Raw genomic sequence first — 13046 nt, forward strand, 5'->3', positions numbered from 1 at the left:
TGTCAAGGATACAGAAGTAATTAGTCAGGTTAGATGCTGAAAGGATTATTGTTTCGAGAGAAATGAGGAGGAGTGTGAAGAAGGCTGGTAAATGCATCCTTTAACACACATTGCCACCTCATCTAAGATGAACAAAAACGTCACCCTTGAGGTTAGGAGAGCTAATCTGGGAAGTGACTTGGTGATTTTTCAAGGGCAAACACACATACATCCTGGCACATAATGCAGTAAAACAAAGCTCCCGGCAGTCATTTCCACTTCCCTCACAGATAGGGGTGGACAAACTGTTAGTAACTTACGATTGCTTTATTTCTCCGGCCTCGAGCCACTCTAGAGCCAAGGTTGCAAAAATTCATCTTTCATGGGCTCAAAAGTTCCACTTGCCTTTTAGAGATTTCCTGAATGGAATGACTGTAATGAATACAAACTAAGCTGCTGACGACTTTTTCTAATTGTTAAGTCTCTGCATCTAAAGCAGACTGTGACCTTTAGTTTCAGTGTTGCCATATGTCTCTTATGGTAAACTGACAGGTGAGGTAATTTTTTTTAAAAAAATGTCTTTCTATGGCATTTACTTTCTCTATAGTTGCTACTGCTGCATTTGTGCTTTGGCAATTATCTGACTCAGTGCTCTTATGGGGACGTAAAAATCTCAACAAAGACTAACGTCACTCAAAAACTACCTTCTTAATTGCCTTAGCTGAAACAGTATTAGATTTTGAATCATATGAATCAAGCGCTATGGTACAGGCTCTGTCGACCTAAAGCTGGGGGAGGAGTCCATAGGTTTATGCTAGGTATTCATTCCCCCCCCCCCCAAAGTATGAATGATTAAGAGAGCAGTGCCATGTGTTAGAGAAATTAATGCCACCCTACTTTTCCCTCCTCTCCTAGAAACTTCAGGGTAAGGAAACCTGCCACAAGAACAATGACTTAATCTTAAAATTTAAAGGTGTTGCAGCTTTTGTAGCTAGCCAGGAAAAGAGTCATCTAAGAAAACCTGAGTTGTGTTTTTTCAGTGGAGGCGAATTGATTTATTTGGCTCCAAAGAGGTACATGCTTCTCTGTAAAAATTTCTTGTGTGGTACCTTGCTGCTTCACAGCCCCATATTTCCTGTTTAAGGGATATTGCAATATCTAAATAATGCAAAAGACATGGTTTATGTAAAAGTCGTAGTTGTCCTGTATTTTCTCCCCACACGTTACCCCCTTTTCACCTTAGTTTTCATATGTGCTCTTTTGCAGATCTTTCTCTTTATCAAAACCTGCCCTCAGTTTAGAGCAATCAAGAAATTCACTAAGAATGGACTTGTCCATTTCCATTTACAAAAATTCACTTGTTGCCGTTTTTTGTTTGAGGGTTTAGGATTAAACGTGATTGTTTTCTGTCGATTAGCTGAGTAAATAGCTCAAATGATGTGAGAGGCTCCATGATATTTTTAGTACCTGAAACTAATAAACAGGTTTGCCATACTTTCTAAAGGACTCTAATTTTTAACACTAAGTAGCAGAAGTTTGGATTTCATTCCTAACTAGGAGTGAAGCTGGTTTGTTCTTTATATTTTCTTTTGTTTATCTGTTTTTAAGTTTGAAATAATATTTTTTTCTTCCGTCATTAGTGATGCAAAAATACTTAAAATACTTGACACGACTTGAAAAATGTCTACTGCGTGAAATTTAAAAATGACTAAAGGCATAATGCTTATGGATTTAAAATTGTAAAACTCGGGTTAATAGATCAGATAGGATATGTGTTTTTTTTTTAATTTTTTTATTGAGTTATAGTCATTTTACAATCTTGTGTCTAATTGTAGTGTAGAGCACAATGTTTCAGTTACACATGAACATACGTATATTCATTGTCACATTTTTTTCGCTGAGAGCTACCACAAGATCTTGTACACACTTCCCTGTGCTATACAGTGTAATCTTGTTTATCTATTCTGCATATGCCTGTCAGTATCTACAGATTTTAAAATCCCAGTCTGTCCCTCCCCCTCCCCAATATGTGTTGTTTTTAACATAAAGTATCAGAAAATGCAAAAGGCAAAAGGCACGTTGCAGAAAAGATGATCACAATGCGGCTTTCTGGAATTACACTGTTTTCAGGATAAACAAAAGTAATGATTTGATTACATCCTACCATTTACATTAACTTATGCATATTATGGTATACATTTCCCCCTCCTAAATTCAGTGCTTATCTCTTGCTAGGACTTTGCAAATCATCAACTTCCCTAAGTGACTCCAGAACCCAAGTTCTTAATCTGTCAGCAGTGTCTTGAAGGCATTTGCTCCTTAAATAAGAAAGCAATAGTGGAAGCATTGGGAAATTTCTCCTGTAATTTCTTTTTTCTTTTTCTTTTTTTCACTAATAAGATATTCATATCCTCTGATCTAGTTCTGTGAGTTCTCTGTGTTAGCTTATCCCATGAGTTTCTGTCACATGCTTGTTTTGAACCATCTGTACCTTTGGACAAATTTTAATGCCTGCTATAAGACAATGCCAGATCCAAAGATGATGTGTCTTTGAGATTACATTTATTTTTCAAGCAAAAGCATCAAATATTTCACTATTTACTGATGCTGAGTGTTGCAGATAATAACTTACCTTGTAAAAGATTCTTGATGTTTCTGTATTTTGTGTGTGTGTGTGTGTGTGTGTGTGTGTGTGTGTGTGTGTGTGTCTGGAGGGGAAGGGGGTTTATTCTTTGCCTAATGGGAAGTAGATCTGAAGCGTGCTCACGTCCAGTGAGAGGGAGAGATTGATTGTCTAATAGGAAATGGGACTCTGAGCCATGTCTTCTTCAAGGGATACTTTTATATTTTATAATTAGCACAGGCACCACCAAACAGAACAGAAAGCTTTAGCAATAGACCAGCGTCCTTGAGGTTCCCTGAACCGACAGGCATCAGTTCTTTAATTGTTCCATTGTCGTGAGACAGTGGGGGTCCCAGAGGAGGGGCTGGAGCCTTCAGGAGGAGTCAGGGAAACAAATCTGTGTGTATCCTGAGACAAGTATTTGGATGTTGCGATAACTCATAGAGCCGTATGTGTGCTGACGCACTGTCACCCCAGCCTTTCTCCACTCTTCATCTTTCTCAATATAATGAGCAAATTCAGATTGAGAAATAGAGCAGGTTCTTCACAGGAAGTAATATCCTCTGGTTCCAGTCTGCACTCCCATCATCCTCCAATACATTTTTCTATTAGAACATGTCTAAAATATCTTAGCTGTGACATGTCCATCTATCTTTTTCCTTACTTATTCATTAAGTGCATCATGGCTTCACTAGTGTAATATATGTGCTGATATTCAGGGATTAACTAAAGTGACAACTGTGGGCAAAACTCTATCATTTGGGTTGAAATATAAATAATTATTTGATGGAATGCTCTGTTGACGAAAGGAAATATATGTATGTGTGTATAAATATATATAGTATGTAAATACAAAGTGTGTGTATGTATATACTTTATACTCTATATATCTATGTATGTAGATGATGGGTAGATATATACTAGGATATATATAAAATATATGTTTTCAAACTGTAGGGGAAAGTAAAGGTACAAGGTGATGATGAGGATTTATGAGATAAGGACACCACAGAATCTTGACTCTCCCTAACTCTAATAAAATGAGCAACCAAATAAGCTTTTTAAAAAGCTAGCAAAATTACACCTCTGTCAAAGGTGGAAGGAGGTATGAGCGTATTATTTTTTTTCATGTTTGAGAGCTGGTAAGCAGTAGTTCAGCTGATTTTTTTAAAAAATAAAAGATGTCAACACATGATGCAAAGTTACCTTCACAACCACTGGAAGATGGAGAACCAATTATAAACCTTTTAACGTCTCAGAAAGAGGAATATGACACACACACATACACACCCAGAGAAAATGTATTTTCTATTTAACAAAAGATAGAAAAGAAAGGAAACAGAAGCAATAAAAATATAAAATTAGAGGTCAGAATAGAATCAAAACATCAAGCACCGTATAAGTTTATTCATTAAAAGAAAAAAGTGACTGAGTTTCCCTAAAAGTGGCAAATCCCAATTAGATGATATATCCCAACAAAAGAAGTGATACATCCAAAGCAGTTGTTTTCAAAGGATGAGGAGTTAGGGGTTGATTCTGACCCCCCAGGGGACATTTGCCAATGTCTGAAGACACCTTTGATTGTCATAACTGAAGGTGGGGGTGCTCCTGGCATCTACTGGATAGAGACCACAGATGCTGCCGAATACCTTACCATACACAGCATAGTCCCCCAAACAAAATGTCATGCCGTCCAAAACGTCAGTAACTCCAATGCTGAGAAACCTAATGTTGGGATCTAAAATGAAGTGGCTAAGAAAAGTTCAAGTGTAAGAACACAAAAACCACATCAAGCAAATTATTTAAAGTTGTTGGATTAATAAAACTACTAATAGGCAAGTTTCCATGTAAGGCAATAAGTGTGAAAGCAGAGGGTCATGCTCTGTAATATTGTGTACAATCAGCAATGGAGACAAGGCTGTCAACAATCTTTTTGTATATATTAATAGGACCCCAAACATAAAGCATGTACTAAGCAAATACGAGCGGAAATTAACCGAGACACAGGAGTAGGAGATGATACGTGTGGATATATTTCAAACACCTGTAAAACATCTATAGTAAATGATGTTACGTTTGGCCGTGATGAATATGTAACAATTTTCTAAAAGTTAGAACACAGGGCAATAAAAATCTATTGGTAGTTCAATTTTTGTTTTGCTTTCCCTTAATAGTCACCAGTGATTATTTAATTCCTGAATCTAAATAACTCCGATAATAACTCCTTTGCTGTCAACACTTCTTGACATTCAACCCTGCATTCTCCCCACTGGCTGTCATATTCAGTGTCATGACTTAACCTGTCATATCCATGAAGCTGATCCAAACTCTGTTTTTCTTTCCCTGACTTCTGAGCTGCCATCTACTCGCTAGGCATTTCAAGCAATATGTTTTGAACCAAGATATGCTGAATTATTACAAGAAAATCTTTAACTCTTCAGCTTTTCTCTTAAACTCCTCTCTTTTCACCCACACTTAACCTCTCAAAGTTCTGTTTGTTTCCTTTTCTTTTGTCTCCCTTGACTCACACTCAACCGGTTGGTATGTTGCAATTATTCTGCCTCTTTAACATCCATCAAATTTTCTTTGCTCCTCTCTCCAGGTTATCTTGACCTGGATATTTATAATAGCTTCTCTTCTATTTTCTCCTGATTATGTCCATTTCAATTTCAGTCTGTTTATCCATCAGGAACGTTAGTCATCCTGAAGGGCAGCTTCTGAACAATCTCTAATTTGTCTAAATCATAGTATTTGAGATTGGAGGAACCATAGAGTAAATCTAACCAAATACCTCATTTGACAGGGGAAGAAAATGTGGTAAGCATAATTGATTATTGACAGAACTGGCACTGAGACTCCATATCTTTTGCTTGCTGTACTGTTAACTACTTGAGCTCACTGAGTGTCTTCTACAGCTGATAGTGAGTCTTGGTGAGGAGATACAGATGTGACCTTGAAGAAAAATTGAGAAACATATTACGTCCAGGAAAAGTGTCAAGGTAATTGGGTTCCCAAAAAGAGAGGAGAGAGAAATAGTATGTTTTCAATACTTTGGAGCCTTTAAGGAAGCATTGCCACTGCCAAAGAGAATTTGAGTATGATTCTAAGTCATGTTATAAAACAATAATTTGTTCAAATATTTCTTAATGAATTATGTAGATAAGGAATGAAAAGCTATTAATTTTATTTCTTCTTCAAATTGGTCTTTGGTTTATCTGCCATTTTGGTCTCTAAGAATTCTTTTACTAATGTGAGTCTTGCATATGTCATAAAATCTTCATTTAACTTTTTCACTTGTCAATTCTACATCATTAGTAGAATGAAAGTCAAAGAATTCTTGTAGATTAAAAAAAAAAAAAAAGGTTATCTGTCGCCTACTTGAGAGAAGCAATATTATTATTACCATTATAGGTGATGTGGCATTTGAATGTTCTCTCTTTTACAGGACATTTTGTATTCCTACCTTATAAATTAACTTAGTAGATGAGAGATAGGGTGTTTCTTCCAGAAAGAGGCATTAATTTCATAGAGAAAGAAAGAAAAAGAATATAGCTATAAGTTTATGTTAATAACTGTAGAATAAGAGCTAGATTTTACTTTCAGCTGCACCTTAAAATAGGGGTAATAATGTCCATTTGGATAAATAGAAAATTGTGGATGCATATATTGGAAACTGCTATAAAATTGTGAGACTGTTTTCATGTTTGGTTTATATAAAGCTTTCTCATTAAGGTCACATCAAGCATATAGGAACACGTATTTTACCATTTACGAATATTTTTTGAAGATAAGTCTGTGAAGTAACTCTATCTTCCAAATTCTTGTCTACATGAAGTTGAAAAAAATGAAGTAATATTTATGTGATTCAATCTAAGGAGAACTTTCATCTCAAAAATATCAAGACAGGAGGTTTCTTCCTACTGATTTTTTCAAGCAATTTCAGTAAGTCCATTTGTCCCTTGGTATCCACAGGGGATTGGTTCTAGGAGCCCTTGTGTACAAAATCCACAGATGCTCAAGTCCTTCCATAACAGGGCATTTAGGACAGTTGGCTCTACATCGCTAGGTGTGGAGGGCTGACTGTATTCTTTGCATTTGCTTGGAGCTTTCAGTGACTTAGCATGAAAGTCAAGGCTATGAAAGTGAAAATAAGGCAGCTCCAATGGATTTAAATTTTTTATATAACATGTATATAAAATAAAAGGTGAAAACTTAGGTCTGGATAGCGTCTTATCACCCAAGTCCATTTCCACTGATAACCACTACTTCCTTCAAAGGTTAATTAACTCATAAACACACACCTGTGGAATATTTGAGTATTTAAAAAATTTATTGAAGATGGAATATACCTTCCTGTTTGGCCAATTCCTTAATGAATATATTTGCATTTAATAATAGCAGCCCACCTTTAGAGCTTTCCTGCTCATTTTCTCTGCCTTTATCCTAAGCAGCCAGATTTCCAAGGTTAAGACCAAAGGCTTTGTAAAATGTCATGGATTTGTCCTTGTCCAAAAAAAAAACAAAACTCAAAAGTCTTTTCCTGGAGTTTACTTCAGTGTCATCACAAGCATAGGAAACTTTATCATCCCCAACATAACACCAAAAATATGTTTTGTAATGTTATGAAATACTTTATTCTATATATTCTCCCTTTTAACTGACACATTTTAGCACAGTTCATAAAAATGACATTAAAACTGCTTTACTTTCATTACAACCCCAAATTACAAGTTTGTATCTTAAGCCTTATCTTTTAGAAAGGCTTATGTCAGAGCAAACTCCAAGATTTAGTAAGGAAATATGCTCATTTCTTGGAAGAAACTGTATGTATGTCATTATTAAGAAATTATACAGACCTACGCATAAATCATTGAATAAGAGAAAGGAGTTTTGAATTATACCATTGACTCCATTTCTGGCTTACTAAGAATGTACTTGTATGATTGTGATAGTTACTTTATTACCAGATTTAAGGGATGTGATTTGTCATGGCTTATAGAGGTTCCTGATTTTTGCATGTTCTCTTCTGCTCATGAAGCTTACTTTCAGTTCTGTCTAATTCTGCCAAGGTATCGTGTCATGAGATAGGTTAAAGAACTCATTCGGAATAGTGATCTCTCTGTACAGGACTGATTTCATGATGCATTGAATAATGTTAAGAATATTCTTTGCATCTTTCATAAAAGAGAATATAGATGGTTGCTCTGATTATCTACTGCTGTGAGAAAATTACCCCCAGTTTAGTGGCTTGAACAACTACAATCAGTGTATTATTTCTAAGAGTTCTTGCTTAGGGTCTTTCATGCAGGTGGTAGGCAGGTGGTGGGTAGGACTACAGGCATCTCAAAAGCTTCCTCACTCAGATGTCTGATAGTTAATGCTGGATGTCCACAGGAACCTCAGCAGGGACTGTCCAGCAAAACACCTACCCATGGCCTCTTCATGTGGTCTGGGCTTCCTTACAGTATGGAGGCTGGGTTGTAAGAGCAAGCATCCCAGGCCTTGGAAGTTTTTTAGCATCACTTCCTTCCTGTTCACCAGCATGCCCGAATTCAAGGAGACTTCGGGGGTTGCCAGACAGTGACAGAATCTTTCACTGGCCAAAAAAAACCTGTTTCTAAAACTATTTCTTATAACCTGAGACACAGTCATGTGAAGAAATAAATACAAGAAACTTCATTTTGGTCTTTCCAGTCTAGATCAAAGGTTAGCAAACTTTTTCTTAAAGAGCTTGATGGTAAATCTTTTAGTCTTTGTCAGCCAACAGGCAAAATCTAGGATATTTTGTAAATACTTATAAAACTACTTAAAAATATAAACAATTTTCTTATCTCATGGGCTGTATAAAAATAACTTGTTTGCTGGAGTTGGCATGCATGCTATAATTTGTCAGCCTCTGGCCTAGGTCATTAGGCAGTGGTACAAATCAAAATTTTAAAGCCTGTGAATTATTTTTCATTTGGTCTTAGGGATGTGAAGATGTTAAAAATCTGACCTTACGTCTGCACTGGTCACGGCAAATATTCTGCTTAATGCTTTCAATTTTAATTGCTGAGAATTACTGCAACATAGTTTGATGAGACTCAGAAAACCTGTCACTCAGTTGAAATTATCAAACTAGTGTGGAAGTGAGTCCCAGCTATCAAGAGCAGAAAAATAAAGAGGAAAAAAAAGTAAAAAAACAGTGTTCAGAAAATTCAGTTCCTTTTCTTTCTTCTTTCCTTTTTTTGATGGACCTTAGTTGAGTACAGAGGTAGAGATTATCCATTCTCTCACGATACATCATCATTATTGCTCAGTGTATAGCTATCTCCATTATTTCTTTTTATCTGTCTGTCTGTCTATCTTTCTACCTACCTACCATCCTTTTTTGTACTCCCTTTATTTTCCTATTCTGAGAAACAACCATTCTAACATGTTTATATGAATTAGTTTGAAAGTGTTTTTATTAGATGTGTATTGTTAAGTAAGCATCCATTTTAAATTTACCTAAAAGGTATGATTTTAGATTTCGTCTGATCTTTGTCTTGATTTTTCTTCACTCACTTGTATCTAGAAGATGCATTTAAGCTGCTATGGGTACATCTAGTCTATTGTTTCTAACGCCTTTACAATTCTTCCTTGAACGCTTCCACATTTGACTTATCCACTCTTGCAGATTATACCTACTCCCTTCCCACTGTAAACAATATTGTGATAAATTGTTGTGTACTTGCCTTTATGTGAACTGGTGATAGGAAATTCTCTTCACAATAGAGTTGAAATTAGGAATCAAATTACTATTGTAACTAAATCAGTGCTTTACAGATCCCTTTGAACTCTTAAAATTTGTCATAAAATATAATTAATAACACACACTGAATGTATTGAAAAGAAACAACGCAAAAAAAATTATTAAGGATTGTGATGCTAGTTCTCATTGGCCAAGACGGTGGAGTAGGAGGATTCTGAGCTCACCTCCTCCCATGTGGAACACCAAAATTACAACTATTTATACAGCAACTATCTTTGAGAATGACCTGAAGACTAACAGAAAAAAATTTTTCACAACTAAAGATACAAAGAAGGAGCTACAACAAGAAGGGTAGGAGGAGCAGGATGTGGTGTGGGCGAGACCACACCCCTGGGTAGGTGACCCGCAGTGGGAGGATAAGCACAGTTGCAGAGGTGCTCCCCAAGGAGTGAAGGGTCTGGCCCCATATCCGGCTCTCTAGCCCCAGTATCCTGCTCTGGGAAGATGAGCCCCCAGAATGGCCTTGACGGACAACAGGGCTTGCATATGGGAGGGCTGGAGGGCTGTAGGAAACGGAGACTCCACTCTAAAAGGGCATGTGCAAAATCTCTCCTGCTCTGAGGCCCAGCATGGAGGAAATAATTTGAAAGGCGCTGGGTCAGACTCACTTGCTGATCTTGGAGAGCCTCTTGTGGAGGGAGGAGGCAATTGAGACGCCCCCTGGGGATATAGATGCTGGCAGCCATTTTGGGAGCTTGTTCTACCACAAGGACACTGGTGCTGGCTGGCACCATTTTGAAGTCCCTGCTCTAGCCTGTTAGTGCTGGGGGCTCACCCACTTACCAGCAGGCTGGCACCAGTTCTGGGAGCCCCTTTACCCCACAGCCAGCAACTCCGGGTATGGATGGTGACAGAGGGGTACTAGACTGACTGTGGTGATCATTTTGAAATGTGTAAAAATATTGAATCACTGCTATACACCTGAAACTAATATAGTTATAATGTAGTATAATTGTAAGTCAATTAAGTTGAGTATACTTCAATTAAAAAAATTGCAATACCAGTGATTATTCTATTGGAACTAAATTTATTCACTTCCTTAGATTTGATTGAGGTGATAGTCACTGTCTTGAAAATGAGTTATGATATTTGAGTTCTCTTAATATTTTAGTAGTTACTCTAGAAATTACAATAGATGCCTATAACTTTTTACAAATTAGGTATATTAATAATGTCTTATTCCACATAAAGTATAAAAACCTTGAAACTACATAGGTCCATTTTCTACCCTCTCCATCTTTTATGCTGTAATTGTCATATGTGTTGTACGTACATACATTGGACAACTCACAAAACAACGTTATGCTTTTTGCTTTAAACAGTTATCTGTATTACGTAGAAAATAAGAGAGAAAATATGTTTATATACTTATCTGGAAACTTACCATTTTTGGTGTTCTCCATTGGTTCCTGGAAGTCCCATTAGACCAAAAAAACTTCCTTTAGCATTTCTTACTTTCTTCTTTTTGTTTTTTAGCATTTCTTATATTAAAGATTTGCTCATGACAAATTTTCTCATTTAAAAAATCTAAAATTTCTCTTTTTTGCCTTTAGTTTTGGGGAATAGCTTTGCTCAATATGGAATTCTCAGCTCACATTTTTCTTTTTTCTTTAGCACTTTGAATGTGTCATTCAAATATGTTCTGGCATCCATCAATTTAGATGAGAAGTCATTTGTTAACTAATCACTGTTCTCCTGTGTTTAATGTATTATTTTTCTTCTAGTTGCTTTCAGGGACTTTTCTATTCTGGGTTTCAAATAATTTGACTATAATATGCTGAGATATGATATTCTTTGAACTTCTACTGCTTGGGTGTCATTCAGATTTTTATATCTATATATTTATTATTTTCACCAGTTTGAAAACTTACTGGCTATTTATTTATTTAAATATTTTTGCCCCATAGTCTCTCCTTCTGAGACACCAGTTAAATGTAAATTGGACCTTTAAAAATTATCCCAGGGTCCATAAGGCTGTGCTCATTTTTCTTCTATTTTTTTCATCAGATTAGATAATTTCTATTGTTCTACCTTCAAGTTGACTGAATCTTTGTCATCTCCATTCTGTGAATTTTTTTAAGAAAAGATTATATATCGTACTTTTCTAGACTTTTTCTTTGGTTCTTTTTACTCACCTTCTCTGCTGAGATCCCTACCTTTTCATTTATTATGAACATATTTATCTTCATATCATTGATTATAGTTATAAAAATCATTTTAAAGTTATTGTTTGCTCAAGTTCCTCAGTCATCTCAAGATTGAACTCTGCTAATTGTCTTTTAAAGAGATAATCCTATGTCAAGTTATTTTATGTTGCACTCCTGTCATTGTAAATGACATACTGTATTTGGATTTTGTTGTAATCTATTGAAGAGAATTGCCTTTTGTTTGTTTGTTTTAGCTGGCAAGTAACTTAACAAGACTCAAACTTCAAACTCCATGTCTTGTCTCAGACCTTTGTTCAGTTCTTTAATCTTTAGGTGTGCTGCCTAGAGTCTGCCACACACCCAGAGGTTAGCCAGAAATTTGCACAGAATTTATCCACAGAATTTGGGACTTCTCTTCTCTGGGTCTTTACTTTCTGAGATTCTCTCCTCACTTTCGAGTGGCTGTAATTGCCCAGAATAACTGTGGGGTTTGTAACAGAGTTTTAACCACCCAACAGAAGGTTATTGCAGTTTGCTCTCAGGCTAAATCCAGAAGATACAGAAAAATCATTGTTGTCATTTCCTTCTTCTGGACATGAACTGTCCTCTAGAAATTCCTTGCATTTGGTATTAATCTTCAGTATGTTCAAGTGTGGTTTTGCTTGTTTTTCTTTTCTTTCTCCTTCCTCCTTTTCTTTCTTCTTTCCTTCCTTCCTTCCTCCCTCCCCCGACTCCTTCTCCTCCTTCTCTCTTTTTCTTTATTTTTGATTTCCTCAGAGCTCATAATTGTCATCAGCAGAAGGATATAAGGTATAGTGGAAGATTCAAGTACATGTAAATTTGAGGATGATGATAAATCTTTCTTTGAAACTCACCGAAACACAAATCTTTTGATATCCTGCACTGAAAATATAAACATTCCCATGGTTATAAGATGAACCATGATCTGTTTTATATAAAGTATCATTATGTGCAGTTGGATAAAAAATAATTCATAGTATTTTCAAAAATGTTTACTCATTTTCCTTCTTATAAAAAGGATATCAGGGGACGAGCAAATTTCCTTTTAATCTAAAGTATTTTATTCTTATTGTTTTAAATAATTAAAAAATCTTATTATAAAAATGTTTCTAAGAAGGGAATTTATAAAAGATGTCTACAAAATCTGATGGAGTCAGGTCTGTTCTAAATTTCCTGGTGCCATCAAGTTTAAATAAACCTTGATATGCTTTTTACCCATGAAACTAGAAAAAAAAAATACTGGAACCTGCTTTTAGAGTGGAAGAATAATGTAGCTAGTGACCTTTGTACATAAGCAGAATTCAGCACTGAAGTGAACAAGAATTTAACCTGGACAAGGACTGATGAATGAGAGAGATTTTATCATCCTGAATGAGATCTGAACATGATGGTTTTTCCAATTTATCAGAAGAATGGTAATTTAATTAAGGATAACATATCAGCACTTATTAGATTTTCTCTGCTCTTAGTCAATTGGAAATGG

The 13046-nt window shown here is 35.9% G+C and overlaps 1 protein-coding gene across 3 annotated transcripts in view; it reads left to right on the top strand.

Moving 5' to 3' along the window:
* Window positions 1-13046, top strand: part of LOC105084198 (uncharacterized) — a 987172-nt gene that overhangs the window by 472751 nt on the left and 501375 nt on the right. The gene's annotated exons all lie outside the window — the stretch shown is intronic.

The sequence above is a fragment of the Camelus bactrianus genome, chromosome 20 (assembly GCF_048773025.1).
Source record: "Camelus bactrianus isolate YW-2024 breed Bactrian camel chromosome 20, ASM4877302v1, whole genome shotgun sequence".
Lineage (NCBI taxonomy): Eukaryota > Metazoa > Chordata > Mammalia > Artiodactyla > Camelidae > Camelus > Camelus bactrianus.